Source organism: Oryctolagus cuniculus, chromosome X (genome assembly GCF_051225735.1).
Source record: "Oryctolagus cuniculus isolate XC-2025 breed Fujian yellow rabbit chromosome X, ASM5122573v1, whole genome shotgun sequence".
Lineage (NCBI taxonomy): Eukaryota > Metazoa > Chordata > Mammalia > Lagomorpha > Leporidae > Oryctolagus > Oryctolagus cuniculus.
The window spans coordinates 32,874,321-32,880,274 of NC_142888.1; the positions used below are offsets into that span (position 1 = coordinate 32,874,321).

Sequence of the window (5,954 nt, forward strand, 5' to 3'; positions counted from 1 at the left end):
GATACTTCAGAATTCTAAATGTAGACCTACCAGATGACCCAAACATCCCACTCCTGGGAATTTACCCAAGGGAAATGGAATCAGCATATCCAAGTGTTAGCTGTACCCACGTGTTTACTGCAGCTCAATTCACACTAGCTAAGAGAGGGAATCAACCCAGATGTCTGTCCATTAACTGAAGTCTGGATAAAGACATTATGGTATATGTACACTATTGAATAGTACACAGCAGTATAAAATGAAATCCTGTCATTTGACACCAAATGGATGCAACTTGAATCTGTTCTACCTAGTGAAGTAAGCTAGTCCCCAAAACAAGTGCCATACCACAGCCTACTCTTGTTGACAGTAATATTTACAGGTGGTCTCAGTAGTAACAGATTCTTCTCTAAGAAAGCGCTGCATTTACAAATACCAGAAAGGAGATTTGAAATACTCGTCTGAATTCTGAGCTGGCTCACCACTCAGTGGGTTCTAACTGGGCAGGTCTCTCACTTACGACCAATTTCTGCCCAAGAAAGGCAATAGAGAGGGGAAGGGGATGCTGCTCTTGTGCACGGGCCTCAACAGTCATCAATTCTCAGCGGGACACGTCCACAGCAAACATGCAAGTGTGGCTTTAAAACTTTAGTGTGGGGCCCGTCCTGAAGGCACTGCAGGCTGTGCCTCCACCTGCTGTGCCAGAATGCCATGAGGGCCCTGTTTCATGTCCCAGCTGCTCCTCTTCCAACAGGCCCTCTGCTTATGGCCTGGGAAAGCAGTGAAGATGGCCCAATGTGTGGGCCCCTGCACCCGTGTGGGAGACCCAGAGGAAGCTTCTGGTTCTTGGTTTCACATAGGGTCAGCTCCTGACATTGTGGCCATTGGAGAGTGAACCACTGGGTGGAAGACCTACTCCTGTCTCTCCCACTCTCTATCTGTAACTCTAACTCTCAAGTAAATAAATCGAATCTCTTTTAAAAGCTTTATTGCAATAAATGTAATATACACAGATATTTGACACGTGTCATTTATATTCTAATGAAAACTGGACAAAGAGAACCAAAGAGAACAGCAACATTACTCATCCTATCCAGGTACAGCTACTCAAATCAGGTTAGAGAGGTCTCACATACATTCTACTGAGAGAGAACTTTTAAAAGATTAATTATTTATTTGAAAGCTAGAAATACATAAGGCAGAGGTGTGTGTGTGTGTGGGGAGAGAGAGAGAGAGAGAGGGAGAAAGAGAGATCATCTAACTGAAAGTTTACACATGACTGAACGGATGGAAGACCACTCTCTTTCTCTCTGACTCTCCCTCTTTCTCTCACTCTCTCGACCTCTGCCTCTCTGTAACTCTGCCTTTCTATATATAAATACAATCTTTCAAAACATTTCATTGGAAGGAACGGCATTACATTACCCTGGGAGTACTCTGGATGGAGCCCACTGAAAACAGAAACCTAGCAAAAGTGACTTAGTGTTGTATCCTAGACAGAGGCATCACAGAAAGAAGAAATGATAGGATAGTAGAACACAGAAAGGAAACCTAGGAAAAGTTGAAGTTGTTTCAAAGAAATAACGAAAACTACAATTGCGGATGGAGTCCACTGCAAAGGGAGAAACCTACAAGTGACTTGGTGCTTCACAGGAGAAATGAGGACCTGCAATGGCTGCTGGTGGGTGGCAGCCTACTCTGCACACTGTGTGGATTTGAGGCACCTGCTGGTTGAAGCAGCCAGGCAGGGTATCTCTCCCCACCCTGCAACGTGTGACTCCCGCCCCTGCCCCAACATCTAGTTCTGATGCCAAGTATGGTGAACCTAAGGCCAAGTCATCCAAGACGCTGTAGGAGACAAAGTCAGTGTAACGAGCGGAATGGCGGGAGATGTGAGCCACAGGAGAGTCCCTTTCAGTCCTCCTCCAAGTCCTGCTCGAGCAGAAAATTGGCAGCCCACTCCTCATTCTTCTCACAAGCAAAATATGCTTCAACCACAAGGCCTTCAGGAAAGCCCAAAGCCTTCAACCTCTCTATAGCTGCCAATTCCCGGGGTGTTATTTTAATGTAGCTGCCATCTGCTCTGGCTGCTTCTGCAGTTCCCACACTGTCAACTCCTTCTCCTCCTCTCCTTTCACCGCCAGCTTCTTCCACAGGGGCAGTTAGCATGCGACTCAAATACCCCTGGTACTGGCTAAACTGCGCGAGTAACTGAGGATTCCGCGGACGTATGCCTTGCAGCACTTCTGGAAGCAATGAAGGATCGTGCTGAATAATCTGTCTCAACTGTTGAAACTCAGGGTGATTCAGTAAAAAGTCCAGGGGGTGTCCTCCAGAACCCGATGTCGCAGCCCCTGCATCTGCCTCCACCGCTGAAGACCGACCAGCTCCGCTGCTCCCGGCTTGAGGGGGCTCGACCTCGGCCGCACTTGCCCTGTCTCCGGGGAGTCCCATTAAAAGATACTCCACGGCTCTGTGAGGGTTGTTGAAGCTGGCTCTCAGGGCTGCAAGGACCTGCTCCCGTTCGTAGCCCATGGACACGATCTCGGCGACCATTTGCTCGGAAGCCGGACGTGTCAGCAGCGCCCTTGCTGCCTGCTCAGACGGCTGGGCCCGAGAGGAGGGTCCCGCGATGGCATCATCTGGTGTGGGGCTTGGAGCCCCTGGCGGGCCTGCCTGCTGCCCTGCAGCTTGAGGTGCGCCAGCAGGTGCAGGCTGAGCCGACGCTGTACTGGATGCTGACACGGAGGCAGGCGCGGACTTGGCACGCGTGGAGGTAGCAGGCGCGGACGTGGCACGCGTGGAGGTGGCAGGCACGGACATGGCACACGTGGAGGAGGCAGGTGCCGGCGTGGCACGCGTGGAGGTGGCAGGCGCGGCGGGCAAGGCAGGGCCGCGCGCTGGGGCCCCAGCGCCAGCCGATGCCGCGGTGGCAGGATGGGACTGCCCAGCTGTGGCCGTGGCCGTGGCCGGTGCTGCTGTGGTCGCCGCCTCGGGTCTGGCCACCAGGACCGTCACCGCGTGGTGCTCGTGGATCTGACAGTCTCTGAGCACAGCGTCGTCCGGGAGGACGCGGCCCGCATAAAGGAGCTGCTGCCCCGCTACCGGAAAGGCATCTCTGCCCTGCTCGGCTTCAATTTTCTCCTTGAGGGCCCTCACCGTCTGGCCGGGGTCAATGTCGATGTGGAAGGTGAGCTGCGGCCCGGCCTCGAGGGTGAGCCGCATGGCGCCGCCGCGCAGGGCCGCGGCCTGGTCGGCTGGCCGGGCTGGGGCGCGTGCTGGCCGCCGGGCAGGCGGGCGCGAGGCCTGGCGGGGCGGGCACCGCCGCGCTCCTCACACTGCCTCTGCCTCTGGCTCTCGGGACCCTGCGGGGGCGGGTCCCAGTCGCCCTGCCCAGCGCGCTCTGCCCTGCCCGCGGGGCCTTCTTCCGTGAGCCCGGCCTCCGCAGTGAGGGCCCCTGGCTCAAGATGGCCGCCGTGCCGCCGCCAGCCCCTCCCCCACCCAGGAGTAGCCGTTGCTCCCCGCGTGACGGTGGCCGGGAGGGGCCCTCCCACGCCCGGACGCTCCTTCGCCACCCACCCGGTCGCGGTGCTCGGCCTCGCTCGTCGATGCACTCCGAGCTCCCGGGGCCTCTGTCTGGGCTTCTGGTCCTTCGCAGCCTCTTTTAGATCCCTTTGGGAGACTGCCAGCCTTTCTAGAACTTTCTCCGTTTGCTAACTCTGTAATAAGCTCTGGAACATTGTATCCCTTTGTGCACATCCAAGTTCTGTTCCTGCACATTGCTCTTTCTCCTTTAAATATCTGCGCTGTCTCTCTTGCCACCCAAGTGTAAGGTATGCTATGAAATCCCCCATGTTTCACCTCACACTGTGGAAAAAACACCCATGGGCTCATTTATGCCTCAGACACCATGCTCTTAACAATGCTCTGAGGATAACTGACGTCTATTTGATATAGTTCCCTGTTTTGATATGTAAATATTTGTTTATATGACATGCACAGTATTAGAGTGAGGGATATATACATGCAGAGAGAGAAAGAGACAGAGAGAGGTGTCTTCTGTGGTTCATTGCGTTGTGGCCCCAATGTCTGGTGCTGTGTAAGGCTGAAGTTGGATCCAGGAACTCCATCTGGGTCTCCCATGCTGGTGGCAGGTGCGCAAGTCCTTGGGCCATCCTGCACTGGCTTCCCAGGCCCATCATCCAGGAACTAGATGACAAGCGGTGCATCCCAGAACTGAACTGGCACTCTGATATGGGATACTTCTTCCCAAGTGGTCATGGAAACCACTGCTGTGATCCCTTGAATTTCTTTTTGCATTCACCTATTGAAACTGTAGATATTAGCAGGGTACCATGTAGTTTTTTTTAAAAGATATATTTATTTATTTGAAAGACAGAGTTACAGAGAGGCAGAGGCAGACAGAGAGAGAGAGAGAGAGAGAGAGAGAGAGAGAGAGTCTTCCATCTGCTGGTTCATTCCCCAGATGGCTACAACGTCCAGAGCTGTGCTGATCCAAAGCCAGGAACTAGGAGCTTCTTTCGGGTTTCCCATGCGGGCGCAGCGGTGCAAGACCTGGGCCATCTTCTACCGCTTTCCCAGGCCATAGCAGAGAGCTGGACTGGAAGTGGAGGAGCCAGGTCTCAAACTGGCGCCCATATGGGATGCCGGCATCACAGGCGGCAGCTTTACCTGCTACACCACAGTACTGGCCCCACCATGTACTTTTTAAAATAATAAACTTACTAGTTTTAATTTTTATGGAAGGCCACAAAACAGAAAGAAACAGCAACAAATGTCTTGACTCTTTAATGTTTCCCAAATCCTGGCCCATAGCCAGGTCCACAGCCAGCTGCCAGGAACTCAGTTCAGGCCTCCCATGTTAGTGTCAAGGATCCAAGTACTTGATGTATTACCTGCTGCCTTCCAGGGTCTGTATTCTTGGCAATCTGAAATTGGTAACAGAGCAAGGACTCAATGTAGATACCCTAATATCAGCTGCAGAAATTATTTCTGGTTAAAAATTCGTGTTTGGTGCAGATGTTTTAGAGTACCAGCTAAAGCGACTGTCTATAATCCCAGCATCCCATATGAGCACTAGTTGGAGACCTTGTAGTTCCACTTCTGATTCATCTCCCTGCTAATGAGCCTGGAAAAAACAACGGAAGATGGCCCATGTTCTTGCATCCTTGTACCCACGTTGGAGACCTGGAGGAAGCTCCTGGCTCCTGGCTTCAGCCTGGCCCAGCCCCAACAGTTGTAGCCATTTGAGTAGTGAACCAGCTGATTTAAGATTTCTCTCTGTCTCTTCCTCTCTGCGTATAACTCTTACTTCCAAATAAATAAATAAACCATTAAAAAATATTCACCTTTGGGGACAACCTTGGTGGCACAGCAGGTTAACTGCCTGCTACGCCATCATGGAAGTTCTGGTTTTAGTCACTGCTGCTCAGCTTCTAATACTGCTCCCTGCTAATGGGCCTATGAAAGCAGTGTAACATGGCCCAAGTATCCGGGACTCTGACCCCCAAGTGGGAAGCGGGGATGGAGTTCCTATGCCCTGGCTTTTCCCTGGCCCTGGCCTGTTTTCTGTTGGTATTTGGACAGTGCACTAACCCTTTGACCGTGTCATTCACTGTCTTTGTCTCCCAGGCTCTCTGTCACTGTACCTTTCATATAAATAATGTAAATCCATTAAAATAAGAATTCCGTTTTTTGTTATTTTATTTCATCAAATGATAGATTGTGCTACTTCCTTCTGTTCTCCATAGTTTTCTAATGAGAAGTTCTTATCATTCACATTGCTTTTCTATGTTGATTATGCGTTGCTTGCTCCTCCTTGCTTTCAAGAAATGTTATTTGTGTTTAGTTTTCACAGTTTTGACTGTGATGTGTCTTGGCATGGGTTTCTTTAGGATTTCCTGTGTAGCATTTGTTTAGCATCTTGAATATGTTGTTTATATGTTCTTGTCAAA

General features: G+C 51.3%; 1 pseudogene; it reads right to left on the minus strand.

The window, feature by feature from the left end:
• Nucleotides 1–212: 212 nt before the first annotated feature.
• LOC138847641 (lysine-specific demethylase RAD23B pseudogene) lies at nucleotides 213–3,439 on the minus strand (annotated as a pseudogene).
• Nucleotides 3,440–5,954: the final 2,515 nt, after the last annotated feature.